The sequence below is a fragment of the Perna viridis genome, chromosome 6 (genome assembly GCF_037379345.1).
Source record: "Perna viridis isolate PV_CMFRI_1.1 ecotype Kerala chromosome 6, ASM3737934v1, whole genome shotgun sequence".
Classification (NCBI taxonomy): domain Eukaryota; kingdom Metazoa; phylum Mollusca; class Bivalvia; order Mytilida; family Mytilidae; genus Perna; species Perna viridis.
Window position 1 is genome coordinate 49320682 of NC_142450.1, and position 16865 is coordinate 49337546.

Here is a 16865-nt window from a genome sequence, read left to right on the forward strand (position 1 = left end):
GTTCTGGAACTCGCTTTTCAAATGCAAAGCCATTTGTATATGGTAGCAAGGAAGGAGATAGGCCAAGAAAGTACACAAATAGAAAGAAGATATATAAGAAGGAATGTGCGGTTAAGATTATGAATATTCCGAAAGCACCTGGAACTCCAGCAAAAATCATTAAGGCTGCTGAGGAGGTTTGTGGTGAAAATACGGTTTTAGCAGTTGTCCAGGATGAAATTGAAAATTCGTATTGTGTAACTATGGACAGTGAAGTAAATGCAGATAAATTAACAAAGGGAGTTAATATTGATAGTAAATTTCATGAATGTTTATTTGTTTTTCAAAACTCAGTAGTGGTTTCACTTATTCACTTGCCTGCTCATGTTAGTGATGAATCAATTCTTAATGTACTGATAGAAAAGAATTGTAAACCATTATCTCAAGTTTTTAGACATGTTCATCCTGGAACTGAAGTTGCAGATGGGACAAGGTATGTCCGAGTTCAGTTTCCTCATGGGATGACTTCCCTTCCCTGGTCAATGAAATTTGACACAGGATTAGGAACAAGGAGTTTTCGAGTTAAACACGACCATCAGAGGCAGTTATGTAACTATTGTGGATCTCCTGGTCATAAGTACAGACAATGTCCACAACTAGTCTGTTTCAACTGTGATAAGCATGGTCATAAAGAGCATGAGTGTAAGATACCTCCGTGTGAATATTGCAAGAAAAGACTTAGGCATTGTTTTTGCAAAGAAAAGAAATGTCAATACTGCAACAAGGAAACATGCGTTTGTCCTTGTTTCACTTGTGACAAGATGAAGGAAGATTGCAAATGTAAGTGCAAAGAATGTAGATTGGTAACTGAGAGGTGTATTTGCAGAAAGGAAGATAGTGATCATGTAATTAAGGATAAAAAAAAGGAAACAACACTAAATGAGAATGGAGTTGAGGATGATCAAACAAATTACGAAGTTGAAATTGCAGATGTTTCAGTGGAAAGTGAGAAAGAAAATGGGGATTTTACAGATCGAGTTACTGAAGAGGAAGATATGGTCGGCGAGAAAAAATCAACAAAGGGTGTGGTCTGCGCGACCAATGTAGAAGTTGATGATGTGGTCTTCGGCGCCACAGAAAAGAATGATGATTTGGTCTTCGGGGCCAATAAAAATAGTGATGATTTGGCCTTCGGGGCCAATAAAAACAGGGTTAGTGTGGTCTTCGGGACTACAGAGGAGAGAAATGAAATGGTCCTTAGGACCATGACGGATGGTGAAAAGCTTGATCTGAGCGTTGGTGATGATAATATGGTCTTCGGGGCCAAAGAGGATTCTAATGTGGTCTTCGGGACCACATGTGATGATAACATTGACAGACAATGTAGTGAAGGTCTTACTGGAGATGGATCAACTGAAGGAATCGCTAAAGGACAGAAAAGACAAAGAGATGATATTTCAAGAACAGGTGACTCTGATGATGAAACTGTTTTTGTACATAAGCATATTGTAAAAGAAAATGCTGAAGAAGATAATATTGTTAGTGAAGGTATGGACACTGACACCATCTCCAGTGGTGAAAACACTGGAGTCGATGTCACATTTTAAACAGAGGTTGGTTTGTCTTGTTCTGGGAGCTCAGATGTAAGTGCTTCTGAATTTTGTACAGTAGAAGGTAAAAAAAGAAGGAACAAGATGAAATTTTATCCGAATGTAAATAATATTAAGAAAGACAAATCCAGCCAAAAGAATATTAACAATGGAGATGTTTAATGTATGTTTCAATATTTTTATTTTTACAATGGTGCTGTTTGTAAGCAACAATTGTAATGGGTTGAGAGACGTTAATAAATTTAAGAAATATGTATCAATTATTGATAATAGTAGGATTGATTTCTTGTTACTACAAGAAACCTTCTGGGATGATGATTTTATTTTGAATATTGATAGAATGTACGACGGTCATGTTTTATATTCTAATAGTAGTACTAAAAGACAAGGTGTTGCTATTCTTGTGCATAAAAGGTTTAAACAAAATGTAAAATTGATTTCAAAGGATGATGAAGGTAGATTTTTACATGTCCAATTTGAACATGAAGGTTGTATTTATAACATATTGAATATTTATGCATATAACTCTTTTAGAGAAAGATGTGAGTTTTTTACATTTCTTAATCAATATATTAGTTCCTATGATAATATTATTTTATCGGGTGATTGGAATACAACTTTGTCAAATCTGGATAGATCTGGTAAAACTGTACACAGAAATGATATGAGTTATAATTTACTTTGTAGTTTGATGTCAGATAACAATTTATATGATGTGTGGAGAACTAGAAACCCTGGTGATAAAACTTTTTCATGGAAACGAGTTAGTGATTTTTATTTACAACAATCAAGATTGGATTATTTTCTCATTACTAGAAATTTGTCAAATTTTGTACAATATGTAAAGTATAAAGATACATCTTTAAGCGATCATTCTTTTGTGGAAATGAGAGTTGTGTTTGATGAAGTAGAAAGAGGTCCAGGTGTATGGATTTTTAACAATACATTGTTGGATAATGACGATTATGTAACAAATATGTTTAATATTATTGATGACAGTAAGAAATGTTCTCTTTTTGATGATGATGTATTGATTTGGTGGGATAATTTAAAATATAGAATTAAGAAATTCTCTCAAGTTTTTAGTAAGAGAATTGCAAAAGAGAAAAATGCTGAGTATTATTGTATACAAAATAAGATACAAAAGTTATGTATGAGAATTGCAGAAGGAGAAAATGTAGATGTAGAAAGATATGAAAACTTAAAGTTAGAATTAAGTGTATTAGAAGAAGAGAAATGTAAAGGTGCTATTTTGAGATCAAAAGCTTTTTGGGCCACAGAAAACGATAAATGTACAAAGTATTTTTTGAATTTAGAAAAGTACAAGCAAGAGAGTAATTGTATTAAAGAATTAATTGATTTTGATGATAATACTACTGTTTCTGATACTGATGGTTTGTTAGACTTACAATATAGGTTTTATAGTAAGTTATATTCATGTGTGGAAACAGACAAAAAATCAATGGATGTTTTGTTGCAAAATATAGATGTAAAAGTTGATGATTTTGATCAAGGAGTATGTGATAGTGATATTACTGAAGAAGAAATTTTTGTTGCATTACATAAAATGTCTAAAAATAAGAGTCCAGGATCTGATGGACTGACGGTGGAGTTTTATTGTACATTTTATCATATTTTAAAGGATATTTTACTGAAGGTGTTTAAGGCAGTTGAAAAGAGTAACACTTTATCAAGGTCTATGAGAAATGGCGTACTGTCTCTTATTTATAAGAAAAAAGGTGATAAAAGGGATTTAAAGAATTATAGACCGATTTCATTGTTACAAGTTGATTATAAGATATTAGCACGTGTCATGTCAAATAGATTTAAATCAGTACTTTGTCAAATAATTTCAAACAGCCAGTCATGTTGTATACCTGGTAGAGATATTGCAGATACAATAGCAAGTGTACGTGATGTAATAAATATGGTTGATGATGATGATGTAGAAGGGTATATTTTAAAATTTGATCAAGAGAAAGCTTTTGACAGAGTGAGTCATGATTATCTCATTAGAGTATTAGAAGGTTTTGGTTTTGGATGTAAATTTATTAATTGGATTAGGATTTTTTATACTGATATTCAAAGTACTGTCAAGTGTAATGGTTTTTTAACAAAATATTTTAAAGTTAGAAATGGTATTAGGCAAGGATGCCCTATTAGTGCTTTATTGTATGTTTTATCGGCAGAACCACTGTCAATGACAATAAAGAAAGATTGTAATATTAATGGTATACGTATACCTTATAGTAATGAAACTGCAGTCTTGTTTCAACATGCAGATGATACTACATTATGTTTGAGTGATAAAAAATCTATTAAATATACCTTTGATGTATTTGATTTATATAGTGGGCATCAGGTTCTAAGATTAACAGAAGTAAGTCTGAAATTTTATGTATTGGAAAAGGAAATTTGACTGATGATGATAAGACTGTACTTGGATTAAGAGTTTGTGAAAAATGTATTCAAGTTCTTGGTGTTTATGTTGGTGTAGATATTGATGTATGTAATGATATGAATTGGAAGGATAAGATAAGAAAAATAAGATGTATTGTTAATATGTGGAAACAAAGACGTTTGACTTTATCTGGAAGAAATGTTGTAATTTCTTCTTTATTGGTATCTAGAATTTGGTATTTATTAGCTGTTTCTCCAATACCTGAAAATGTGTTGACAGATTTGAAACAAATATGTATTGATTTTTTGTGGAATTCTAAATCTCATTTAGTACAATATGCTACTATTACTGGTATGAAACAAGATGGTGGCTTGAATTTTCAAGATATATATTTAAAAATGTTATCATTTAGATTAAAATTTTTAGGGAGATTTTTAAATCCTGAATGCAATTGTATTTGGAAAAGTACCTTTAGCTATTTTTTGAGAAGAGTGCATTGTATGAATCTTTCGAGGTCAGTTCTATTTTTGTTTTTAAACAAAAAGGATTTATTATGTTTACCGCATGTGTACAGAGAAATGTTGGAAGCATGGCAGTGTATTAGAAAAGATATAACTTTTAATATAGGAGACTCTGATGTTTATAATCAACCACTGTTTTATAATAGTTCTAAGTTTGTGTCTGGTAAAGAATGGGAATATTTCATAAAAGCTGGTATTGTTCAAATTAAAGATATTTCATATGAAGCTATACCTGGATTTTTGCCAGTTCATGCAATTTTTGATATGATGAGAGAAAAAGAAATAGATGTTACTTTTAACATTGTCAGAAAATTGTATATGTTATTATTGAATCACATTCCTGTCGAGTGGAAAGAAGTTGTTTTGACAAAATGTAATGTGAAAAATGATGAACTGTCTCAATTCTATGTTCAGTTTGACAATAAAGTATGTGACATGTCGTTGTGTAAAACAAAAAGATTTTATACGTTACTGTTACAAAAGTGTTTTATTAAACCTAAATGTTATGAATTTTGGTGTGAACAATGTGATATTCATGAAAGTGATTTCTGTTTTGTTTGGAAACAGATACATAGTTTCTGGAAACCATCTGAATGTATTGATCTAGATTTCAAGTTATGTCACAATAAGATTTTTACTAATGTTAAACTATGTAAAATAGGAATAATAGACAGCAATGTGTGTCAAAACTGTGACTGTGAAGAGGAAACTTTATTTCATATTTTTCTAACATGTGACATACTTGTTAACTTTCATGATTTCGTATTTGATATTTTAGAGACACTATTTGTACAATCAGAGGTGAACTTAATACAGGAACATACTTATATGACGTTATTTTTGTTGGGTGTATCATCCAGTGTAAAGGGTGTAAATGTTCACTTTGTTAATTTTTTGCTGTCTATTGGAAGACTGTGTATAATGAAACAAAGACAAATGTTCAAAAATGGTACACGAAGTATTAACCTAATTGCATATTTCAAATACACACTGAGACATTACATTGGTTATTTTTATATGTATTGTAAATCTACAAACAGACTTTCAGTCTTTCATAAAAAGTTCTTGAGAGACAATCCCATTGTGATGTTAGAAGAAGATGTGTTGTTATTCAAACTGTGATAAATTGTATAGTCTTCAATTGTGTAATAATATGATTTTATAGACATTGTGATTTGCATTGTTATATAGTATTGTTTTATTCAATAAAGATAAAAAAAAAAAAAAAAGAGCGTTAGACTGAAGATCTAAAGGCCCCCGGTTCAATCCCGGGTTCCGGCACGGAACAATCCGGCGGCTGGCAGGATATTTTTTGCAACAGATTTTTACGTCAGGTGCATAATAGTAACTCGGGCATCTAATTTGCTATACTTAAAACTGCATGTATTCAAGCGCAGAATGAATAAACCGTGCATGCACAGATGCCTGTTATATGAACCGCTGTATTATCTCTCTTCAAACAAGTCTGCCCTCAAGTTGTGACATTGACGTTTGTATATAATTCTTTTTCCCTCCTTTCTGGCGACTGACAATGGAAGAGGTACGACTTAATTTCATAATGATAATACAAGAAAATGGTAAAGTACGTGTAAACATTTTACTAACTAATATTCAGCTAGCCAGGGTGCATATATGTGTATGTATCGACCCCAATATACCTTAAATCCTTCTTTCCGACGACATGTTGGTGGTCTTGTACATGTACGGTATTTTGTTTAGCCAGCCTAACCGGTCAAGTACTTGCTTTTCGGCATATTTGAATTGATATCAACAATCAAGAATGATGCAACTTTCGATTTATGAAATCTGAAAAAGATATTATAGTATAGATCCGATGGTGATGTATATATATAAGTACTCAATTAATCTCGTCAGTCCTTGTCAGCCGGAATAGCTCAGTTGGGAGAGCGTTAGACTGAAGATCTAAAGGCCCCCGGTTCAATCCCGGGTTCCGGCACGGAACAATCCGGCGGCTGGCAGGATATTTTTTGCAACAGATTTTTACGTCAGGTGCATAATAGTAACTCGGGCATCTAATTTGCTATACTTAAAACTGCATGTATTCAAGCGCAGAATGAATAAACCGTGCATGCACAGATGCCTGTTATATGAACCGCTGTATTATCTCTCTTCAAACAAGTCTGCCCTCAAGTTGTGACATTGACGTTTGTATATAATTCTTTTTCCCTCCTTTCTGGCGACTGACAATGGACGAGGTACGACTTAATTTCATAATGATAATACAAGAAAATGGTAAAGTACGTGTAAACATTTTACTAACTAATATTCAGCTAGCCAGGGTGCATATATGTGTATGTATCGACCCCAATATACCTTAAATCCTTCTTTCCGACGACATGTTGGTGGTCTTGTACATGTACGGTATTTTGTTTAGCCAGCATAACCGGTCAAGTACTTGCTTTTCGGCATATTTGAATTGATATCAACAATCAAGAATGATGCAACTTTCGATTTATGAAATCTGAAAAAGATATTATAGTATAGATCCGATGGTGATGTATATATATAAGTACTCAATTAATCTCGTCAGTCCTTGTCAGCCGGAATAGCTCAGTTGGGAGAGCGTTAGACTGAAGATCTAAAGGCCCCCGGTTCAATCCCGGAGGGTCGGTTTTTGGATGCATCATCTGTAGGATGTAAACATTGTGTCGTCCGAGAATTTTTCTTTGTTTGGTGAGTTCTTCGCCGTATTTTTGTGTGTAAATATTTCCTGAACATTGTTTTTGATATTGTTTTTGTTTTATTATTTTTGATAATACAAGAAAATGGTAAAGTACGTGTAAACATTTTACTAACTAATATTCAGCTAGCCAGGGTGCATATATGTGTATGTATCGACCCCAATATACCTTAAATCGTTCTTTCCGACGACATGTTGGTGGTCTTGTACATGTACGGTATTTTGTTTATGTAGATGAAGTGGGTTTTGGTGAAAGTGCTAAAGGTGGTGCTAGCCTTTGCACTGATGATGAGGGTGACGGTGATTGGAATGGAGATGGTATTTACATTGATGAGGAGGAATGTTTTGAGATGGATGATGGTGTTGGTGATGACAGTGCGGAATGTGTCAGAGATGATAAAGTCAAGAAAGGTACAGATAAAGAATTAAACAATATTTGTTTGAATAATTGTAATATTGAACCAGTTTTGCTTACTAAATCAAATGTTGAATTGTCTGGTGAAAATAGAATTGATAAAGTGTCTGATGGTTTTAGTGTTGAAAGTGCTGTCTCCCCCCTTGAACAAAATGACAGTAGCCAGGGGGAAGTCAGAAGTTCATGTGATTCTCTGGATGAGATTACTATGGACACTTTTCCCGTGGTCAGTGAAGACCAAGAGGAAAGTGGAGATACTTTCACTGTTGTAGGGAAGAAGAGAAATTACTTGGGTATTAAAAGGAGAAGTATGCTTAATATCAAGCCTAATATTAAAGCAGCAAGGTTGTCAAATTTACAAAAACATTTGAATAGTTAATAATGGAGTGTTTAATGTTGTATATTATTAGAATTATTTTTGTGATGGCTACTTATAACTTCATAAGTTTTAATTGTAATGGTCTATGTAACCAAAGTAAAAAGGATTGTATTTTTTCACTATGTAATGAAAGAAAGTATGATATTGTATGCTTACAGGAAACATTTTGGAATAATATTATTTTTGAAGATATAAAGAATGATAAGACATTATGGAATGGTGATATTTTTGCAAGTAATAGTAACTGTAATAGACAGGGTGTTGCAATTCTTGTCAGTAAAAACCTTAAAAATGTATTTAAAGTTTGTGAATGTGTACCTGGTAGATTTATTCATATTCAAGGTAAAATCAATGATAAAATTGTAGATATTTTTAATTTGTATGTTCCTAATAGTGTAAGTGAAAAATGTGAATTTTTTGAAGATTGTAAAAGTAAAATTAAAGGAGACGGATATGTTATAGTAGCAGGCGATTTTAATACTGCACTGTCTCCTTTAGATAAAAGTGGGAAAACTGCTTTTTATGCAGATAGGTCTGTGAAATATCTTAATACTATGATGCACGATAATTGTTTGTTTGATGTCTGGAGAGACAGAAATGCAGGTGTCAAAATGTTTTCACGAAAACAAGTTGTACAAGGTTTTTTGACACAAAGTAGAATTGACTATTTTTTAGTTTCTAGTAATGTTAAGCCCTGTATTAAAAATATTTTTTATAGAGATACTTGTTTTAGTGATCACTGTATTGTTAGCATGAAATTAGATTTTACAGAGGTTGAAAGAGGACCAGGTATCTGGATTTTTAACTATTCCTTATTAGATAATGAAGAATATGTAACAAGAATCAGAAAGTTATTAGAAGATGAAATATGTTCAGATTTTTATTATTCAAACCCTCTCATTTGGTGGGATAATTTGAAATTTAGTATTAAGAGAATAAGTCAAATCTATGGCAAAGAAAATCAGAAAGAGAGAAGCAAAGAATATTTTAAATTGCAAAATAAGTTACAAGAATTGTCAGTGAAGTCTGCATGTGGTATAGAAATTGATTATGTAAAATATTTAGAATTAAAAGATGAACTTGAAGCTATAGAAAAACATAGATGTAATGGTGCTATATTAAGGTCTAAATGTCAACATGCCTTAGAAAGTGACAAGAATACTGCTTATTTCTTAAGTCTGGAAAAATATAAACAAAGTAAGAATTTGATAAGTACTTTGAGAAATTGTGATGGTAATGCTGTTAGTAGTACTGTGGAATTATTAGATGTTGTGCATAATTTTTATAAAAAATTGTTTTCATCTGTAAATACTGACAATGATGCAATCAATGACATGTTAGATTGTGTTGATGTTAAAGTTGATGATATTGATATTATTAAATGTGATGATGATATATGTATTGATGAGATTGAACAATCATTGAAAGGAATGAAAAAAGGCAAAACGCCTGGCTCTGATGGATTGACTGTTGAATTCTATCTTTATTTTTTAAATGAATTGAAACCTGTATTGAAATATATTTATGATAGTATTGAAGAAAATAAAGTTTTATCTAGGTCTATGAGATATGGCATGATTAATTTGATATATAAGAATAGAGGTGACAAATCTGAACTTAAAAATTTCAGACCTATAACTTTATTAAATGTGGATTATAAAATACTAGCAAGAGTAATGGCTAACAGGTTTAAGTTTGTATTACCAAAAATTATATCACCTACTCAAAGTTGCTGTATTATAGGTAAAGACATTTCTGACACTACTGCAAGTGTTAGAGATATTATTGATTTGGTTGAAATGGATGATTTAGAATGTTACTTGTTGAAACTTGATCAGGAAAAAGCATTTGACAGGGTTGGACATGAATATTTATTTTCTGTATTGCAGAAATTTGGATTTGGGGAGAAATTTATTTCTTGGATAAAAATATTTTATACTGACATTTTCAGCACTGTCAAGTGTAATGGGTTCCTGTCCAAATACTTTCAATTAAAGAACTCTGTAAAGCAAGGTTGTCCTATATCAGCTTTATTATATGTATTAGTAGCTGAACCATTGAGTACAATGATTAAAAAGAATAGTAGTATTAGAGGTTTGAATATTCCTAATACAAACGTTGAAGAAAAGATTTTTTCACATGCTGATGACACTACTTTAATTTTGTCTGACAAAAATTCAGTAGATGAAGCCTTTAGAGTTTTACATTTGTATGAACAAGCATCTGGGGCAAAATTAAATAAGGATAAATCAGAAATTTTGGCATTGGGAACTGGAACTATTTCAAAACATGAATTAGATGCTTGGAGTATTAGAGAGTGTGATGGGGTTTTACAGCTTTTAGGCATATGGATTGGTAAGGATAAATCTCTTTGTGATAGTTTGAATTGGGATTGCAAAGTACAATCTATTTTGAAGCTATTGAATTTTTGGAAAATGAGACACTTATCAATACATGGTAGATTAACTGTAATAAATACTTTATTGATGAGTAAACTTTGGTATACTCTTATGGTTGTTAATATACCAGAAAAACATTATTTAGAAATTAAGAAGATATGTATTGATTTTTTGTGGAATGATAAACCATCTCTAGTTGCATATGATGTAATAACTAATAAGGTGTTAGATGGTGGTTTAAATTTTCCTGACATTTTTCATAAAATGTATGCATTTAGACTAAAGTTTTTAAGTAGGCTATTAGATATGGATTATAATGCTGTTTGGAAAGTTACATGTCTTTCTTTCTTTTCTAAAGTACAAGGAATGAATCTTGGTGTTGAAATATTGCATTGCGATTTTACTCATAGACAATTAGGATGTTTGCCTGATTTTTATAAATGTATGTTGTATGCATGGGGGAAGATACGTCATTGTATGGAAATAGAAATTAATGTGACTAACGTTTTTGATATTCCCCTCTTCTGTAATCCAATGATTGTGAATGGTGATAGTATGTTATATATGAGAACATTTATAGAAGCAGGTATTGTCAAGATTAAGGACTTAGCTTATGAATGCAAGAAAGGTTTTATGAAGGACACTTATATTCAAGATATTGTATCTCAAAAGTTCCCTGATGTTTCCGTTGATAAAATTATTAAAGTAGTGAAATGTATTAAGCAATGTATTCCACAAGATTATGTACTTTTAGTTGAAGAAAATGCAAACACTTGTAAAGCAACTGTTTTAAATATAATTTACAGCGTTAATGGTAGAAAGTATGCTTTACCTAATACAACAAGATCATTTTATGATATACTGTTAAAGACATTAACAAGAGAACCTAATTCTATAAAATACTGGTGTGAAATATTTCCAGATTTTGATGTTCAAAAAGTACAAAAAGTTTTGAACTTTTCATTTTTACAAAGTGATTGGATTGAGTCATCATTCAAAATTTTCCATAGAGTTTTCTTCACTAAGGAGAGACTGATGAAATGCCAAATTACTGTTGATTCTATTTGTCCAGTTTGCAAAGATGTGCATGAAGACTTGGAGCACTTGATCATTGTGTGTAGATGTTTGACTCAGTTCAATGACTTTTTTAAAGATTTCCTACATAACATTATGTGTAATAGTTCTACTAGCTTTGTCAATACTCTAGATTTCAATTATATATGTTACTTTGGTCTAGTCAAGAAGGATAAAAATATAAACTTATACTTTGTAAATACAGTTTTATGTGCTAGAAGATTCTGTGTAGTAAAGAGGAGAAATATCTCTATGAAGGATGATCATTTGATAGACATAGTGCCATATTTTAAAAATGTTCTGCAAAAACATGTGAGTTATGCATACTTGTATTATAAACAGAAGAAGTGCATGTATTTATTTGAAAAGTATTATTTAAACAAAAATCCTGTATTAAGGATAAGTAATGATGAAGTACATATTGAGTTTTAATTGAGATCTGTTGTTAATAATTGTTACAATTCTAACCAACACTGTGATAATATGAATTAATGGGAGACTAGCCCAATAATTCTTTTATGAATGTATTTATTTGAATAAAATTTTATCAAAATAAAAAAAAAAGAGCGTTAGACTGAAGATCTAAAGGCCCCCGGTTCAATCCCGGGTTCCGGCACGGAACAATCCGGCGGCTGGCAGGATATTTTTTGCAACAGATTTTTACATCAGGTGCATAATAGTAACTCGGGCATCTAATTTGCTATACTTAAAACTGCATGTATTCAAGCGCAGAATGAATAAACCGTGCATGCACAGATGCCTGCTATATGAACCGCTGTATTATCTCTCTTCAAACAAGTCTGCCCTCAAGTTGTGACATTGACGTTTGTATATAATTCTTTTTCCCTCCTTTCTGGCGACTGACAATGGAAGAGGTACGACTTAATTTCATAATGATAATACAAGAAAATGGTAAAGTACGTGTAAACATTTTACTAACTAATATTCAGCTAGCCAGGATGCATACATGTGTATGTATCGACCCCAATATACCTTAAATCGTTCTTTCCGACGACATGTTGGTGGTCTTGTACATGTACGGTATTTTGTTTAGCCAGCCTAACCGGTCGAGTACTTGCTTTTCGGCATATTTGAATTGATATCAACAATCAAGAATGATAAAATTTTCGATGTATGAGATCTTAAAAAGAAAACTATAGATCCGATGGTGATGTATATATAAGTACTCAATTAATCTCGTCAGTCCTTGTCAGCCGGAATAGCTCAGTTGGGAGAGCGTTAGACAAAATCTAAAGGCCCCCGGTTCAATCCCGGGTTCCGGCACGGAACAATCCGGCGGCTGGCAGGATATTTTTTGCAACAGATTTTTACATCAGGTGCATAATAGTAACTCGGGCATCTAATTTGCTATACCAACAACTGCATGTATTCAAGCGCAGAATGAATAAACCGTGCATGCACAGATGCCTGTTATATGAACCGCTTTATTATCTCTTTTCAAACAAGTCTGCCATCAAGGCATGACATTGACGTTTGTATATAATTCTTTTTTTCCTCCTTTCTGGCGACTAATAATGGAAGAGGTACGGTTTTTCATGATGATATTACAAGAAAAGTGGCGAAATACATGTATAAATTTTACTTAAAGGGAATTTTGAAAATCAGCAAGCTGAGGCTGACGAGAGAACTTAATATAGCAGAGGACTGAAACATTCCGAATACTTTTCTTCATTTAAATTTCAATTGTTTACCATCACATCAAAATGTATATTACATCTGTCTATGTATAAACGCATAACTACTTTTAATAAATATATCCACCAAATTTCAACTTTGAATTTTAAGTTTTACAACATTAGACGGGTCAACTTGGTGTACGAAATAGTGCACCTTATAGCCTTGTGTGTGTGTGCGCGTACAAAAAGTTTTTGGGAAAGTATAACCTGATTCAGAAATAAATGCAATTGAATCGAAATGTGGTAGAGGAGGTGCTATAGCATATGTGACAAAGACTAGCAGTGGATATGAAGTTTTATTTAGAGAGAGACAGATGATGAAACCAATTCTTAGTGATATAACATGCAAACTGACTAAATTAGAATCCAGTTTCAGATATTGAACTTGAAGTATGTATGTTACTGATCCTGAAATCATAGAAAGGTTATCAAAAATTTGAGTTGAAGTGGTGTCACCAATTAAGAAGCATAAAATGAAGTCGACAAACTGTATTTATGATGGGACAAGAGTCTTTAAGGCAAAACTTCCGCCTAATATGAAATTCATTCCCTACTCTATTATGTGATACACAATCAACAAGTTGGAGTATGCCATGGGTGTTTTAGTCCGGACCACATGTATAAAGATTGTCCCGATTTCAAATATTTGACTGTGGCGGACAAGGTCATATAAGTTGATTGTGTTTGAAAATTAAGTGTTCTTATTGTTTATTTCCACAAGAAAGAAAACTGTAAGTGTGGTACCTTAAGGAAGACAAGAGTGGGTTATTCATTTACAGAATTCCAAACTAATGCCTACTCAGGCATCTTTAGGCAACATGACACTCGACATTCAAGTTATGCCAGAGCTTGCCGAAACTACGCAGACTTTTTGTATCGCGCTAGAACTTTAACAAATAGGCTTCTGGAACAGGCTTATGTTGCTACAAGATTGAAGTCATCACTACAGAAGTTTATGGTCGTCATCATGAACTCGTGGATCGTTATGATGTATCCATCAGCATCATGAAAACTGATTTATTCAACGGGTCATAGTTTACCTTTCCTCGTTTGTCTACCCCGGACTTGACTTTTTATGAGCAACTCGGCGGGTGTTTCTAGAAAAGCAGAGGACGCTTACCCTACCGGTGCACCTGGTCCATGCTCCCAGTTTTTGTTACTTTGTATGTATGATTTTAGTTACTTTTTGTTCTTTGTTGTGTATGTCTGTTTTCCATGTCTGGTCTTTGTCCCTGGATTATATTCCTTTGATTACCGCTATAACCTTGGTTCTCTTGATTACTCATTCAAGTGATAGAATGTCTCATACAGAAAATGACGGTACAAGTAGTAACAATATTAAAGATGATGAATGGGCACATGATACTAGAAGATGTGAAAATGATGAGAGTAGTGTTTATGCCCATCGCAGTGATGATGTCAGCTATATTACTAGTAATGACGATACTGGCCATACAACTGTAGAGGCTGATGTGGAGCCTTTTGTGAGTGATGATAATGCATGGTGTTGTTAGCCATACCACAAAAGATTTTGAGGGTGTGAACTCAGACGATGTTCCAAATGCCATTTTACTGATGAATGTGATGCTAATCAGGATGAGAGAAATGGTGTAATAGATGGTGGTGAGGTGTCTGAGGTGTTACATGATGATACTGTTTGTGGCATGGTTCATGGTGTTGAAGATGTGGTAAGTGGTGAAGAAAACTGTGTGTTCAGTCACCCCATTTCTTTAATAATAGTGGTATTCGGTGACATTTCATTTTTTCTTAATTAACCCATAAATAGGGTTATACCGACTAGTTGTAATATTTCATTTTTCGGGTTATCAGTATATTTAGCTCTCTAGGCCCGTATGAAAAATATTTCTGTACACTGGATCGATCCTTATTCCTAGTTAAAACTGACTTAATTAAATTTGGATACTGAACTGAATCAATCTTTCTTAATGTAACGTCGAGATTGTTCCATTCCTTAAAGCTGGAAGGGCAGATTCCCTTGTAACAGACAATACAATATACAATACGGCAATAAAACGTCCTCTCCGTTTCGCAATGAATAGTTGGAAATAGATTGTACCTTAGATGGAACATGATTTCACAAATATTCAGGTGCATGCTTTTGTTCGATATTATAGAGCATTTGTAATTTTCTACGTGTTCGACATTCTTCTAGTGTCTCCAAATTTACTTCTTTATATACGAATTGAAATTTTATAAAAGAGTAATCAAGGGAACCAAGGTTATAGCAGTAATCAAAAGAATGTAATCCACGGACAAAGACCAGACATGGAAAACAGACATACGCAACAAAGGACATAAAGTAACTAAAATTATACATACAAGGTAACAAAAGCAAATGAGCAACTCGGACTCCACTAAAAACTGGGAGCTTGGACCAGGTACTGGTAACCCACTTATAATTCTTGCAGCCTCCGTTTGAATTTGTTCTATTTTTCCAGTGATTGAAGTATTACAGTTGCGCCATACTTCGGGGGCATATTCTAATAACGGTCGAATATGAATATAAGATATGTATAGTTTTTCTTAGATGTCATGATTCAGTTGAGTTTTAATTTTCGTAATACATTTAGATGATTTTGTGCACTTGCTGTTATATTTTCAATATGCATGGACCACTTTGCATAACTAGTAAATTAATACCAAGGTGTATTTTGATTGGAATTTCAACTCCATTTAGAGAATAACATGATCTCAGTTTCCGCATTTATAGTCATGCACCAAGTGTTTGCCTATTTATCCAACTCGTTTAAATCACGACTAATGACCGTTCTTATTTGCTCACTATCGCGATCAGAGTAGTTAAATGATGTGTCATCTGCAACAAGTCTTCATAAAGAGCTAAGATTATCAGCTATTTCCTTAATGAAAATAACAAATAAGAGAGGTTCAGCTACTGAACCTTGAGGAACACCTGATGAAAGATGGCTTCCTGACGAGGCTGATGAATTTAGAACGACTTTTTGTTTCCTATCACTCAAGTAGTTTTGTAACCATTTCAGAATATCTCATCGAATTCCAAAAGATTTTAGTTTATACATTAATAGGCCTATGGTTATACGGTAATCACTCTTTTTCAAATATTGTTATCACATTAGCCATCTTCCAGTTAGATAGAAATTTGCAGAGCTCTAGTGATTTGACAAAATGGTTTTCAATGGGATTGCAATTTTTCAGGACATAGTTTAAGCATTTAAACATTTTGTGGCTAATGATATCGGACCCAATGCTTTATTCGGTTTTAGAATTTGGAAAATATCAACAATTTCTTGCTCTTCAATCCTGATATCAAAAATTTGTTCTGCTGACAAAGTCTGGCAATAAATGATTTTCATCCAATTTTGAAATACAACAAAAATATTCAATCAGAATATGGCATTTCATTTGAATTGAGATCATTTATTTTATTTTGTAGTGGGAGTATGTAATTCTTAGCTTAATATCGTTTGGCTACATCATTTAATTTCAGTTTCCGCTATATAGATAACGTATTATCTTTAAACAATCCTAATTTCGGGGATTTGATACATCGCATCTACCCAAAAGAACTTGCGATAAAGGATACTACAGACACTGTAAGGTCAGTCTCATACCTTGACTTACACTTCGAAATCGATAGTAAAGGAAAACTATTGACCAAACTTTATGACAAACGTGATGACTTTTCATTC

The 16865-nt window shown here is 32.8% G+C and overlaps 3 non-coding genes across 3 annotated transcripts; all 3 read left to right on the forward strand.

Annotated features, from left to right (window-relative positions):
• Positions 1 to 6395: 6395 nt before the first annotated feature.
• Positions 6396 to 6468, forward strand: Trnaf-gaa (transfer RNA phenylalanine (anticodon GAA)). The gene has a single exon. It is a non-coding gene; the product is annotated as a tRNA-Phe (tRNA).
• Positions 6469 to 7071: 603 nt separating this feature from the next.
• Positions 7072 to 7145, forward strand: Trnaf-gaa (transfer RNA phenylalanine (anticodon GAA)). Its single transcript has one exon. It is a non-coding gene; the product is annotated as a tRNA-Phe (tRNA).
• A 5547-nt stretch (positions 7146 to 12692) lies between these two features.
• Trnaf-aaa (transfer RNA phenylalanine (anticodon AAA)) lies at positions 12693 to 12763 on the forward strand. Its single transcript has one exon. It is a non-coding gene; the product is annotated as a tRNA-Phe (tRNA).
• The last annotated feature ends 4102 nt before the right edge of the window (positions 12764 to 16865 follow it).